Source organism: Doryrhamphus excisus, chromosome 23 (assembly GCF_030265055.1).
Source record: "Doryrhamphus excisus isolate RoL2022-K1 chromosome 23, RoL_Dexc_1.0, whole genome shotgun sequence".
NCBI classification, from domain to species: Eukaryota; Metazoa; Chordata; class Actinopteri; order Syngnathiformes; family Syngnathidae; genus Doryrhamphus; species Doryrhamphus excisus.
This window is the reverse complement of record NC_080488.1, coordinates 11,608,138-11,609,158: the sequence shown is the minus strand read 5'-3', so window position 1 is coordinate 11,609,158 and position 1,021 is coordinate 11,608,138. Positions and strand designations below refer to the sequence as shown.

The following is a 1,021-nucleotide window of genomic DNA, read 5'->3' as shown; positions in this document are numbered from 1 at the left end:
GGTATCGAACATCTGGTTGTGTGTTTTTTCGCCAGAGAGGAAACATTAAAAGTGAAAAGCCGAAGCAAAATAGAACGGCATCTGTCCTCCGTCTTTAATGCGGGCCGACCTCTCCGTTGTGATGCAGATGAGGCGTCACCTCAGCAGCAACGCAGGTGATTAACCGCACACTGTTTGTGAAAGATTGTACAAACAAACAGGTGTCCCCTACTCCCTCTGAAGCTCATTATACGCCTGCACATTTTCTTTGGGATTATTTTATTGCTCCTTTATCAACTGTATGGTGACTGTCTTGAAAGCAAGCCTGCTAAGTGACCAGCCATCGTTATGTATGTGTTTCTTAGTAAGAGTTAGAATCTGTTGTGCGCCGACTAGCAGGCTAACTGGTCTTTTTTTTTCTCATCTCTAATGGTGTGGGTGGAAAACTGTTTTATCTCCTCTCTATAAATGTGACTGCGCTGCAGGCAGAGCGTGCTAGTTAAAGGCAGGTGAGAGAGAATTCCTCATGGAAAAGGACAAAAACAGGACACATACCAATCTCTGCTGTCACATTTCAGAATTCGCCGGGCGTGCTTCAACAAAAGATGCCTGCCAAGGGACCAGACCAAAAAAAAAGACAAGAAAAAAATTCCTTGACACACAATGCACCTTGAATTCCTTGGCGCCAAGCTATTGTTACTGTAGAGAAGGTGATGTGTTAATGGAGCCGGGGCGGAAGTCTGTGTGTTTTTGTGCATTGTGCACATACTCGGGCTTTTGTAAGAGATGTACACGAGGTTTCTGTGCGGCAGGCTCCAAATCCACCGCATCAGCATGTCCTCTCTAGCGACCAATTAGCTTAGACATTCAACACAAAAATTCAAAAGAACTTCTTTTCATTTGCATGTTTTTCATTTGCTTATCTTTCGTTTCGTTGGCAACCTCTCCTCTTTGTTTTCCCCCCAGAAAGTTTCCTTAAGCTTCAGTGATGCCATACCTACAAGATAATTGGATAAACTCTATTTTAACCAAGAAGTCATGT

At 43.6% G+C, this 1,021-nt stretch overlaps 1 long non-coding RNA gene across 1 annotated transcript; it reads left to right on the top strand.

Annotated features, from left to right (window-relative positions):
• The first annotated feature begins 205 nt into the window (after nucleotides 1-205).
• On the top strand, nucleotides 206-660 carry LOC131110100 (uncharacterized). Its single transcript, XR_009120844.1, has 3 exons — nucleotides 206-329; nucleotides 465-488; nucleotides 558-660. It is a non-coding gene; the product is annotated as an uncharacterized LOC131110100 (long non-coding RNA).
• Nucleotides 661-1,021: the final 361 nt, after the last annotated feature.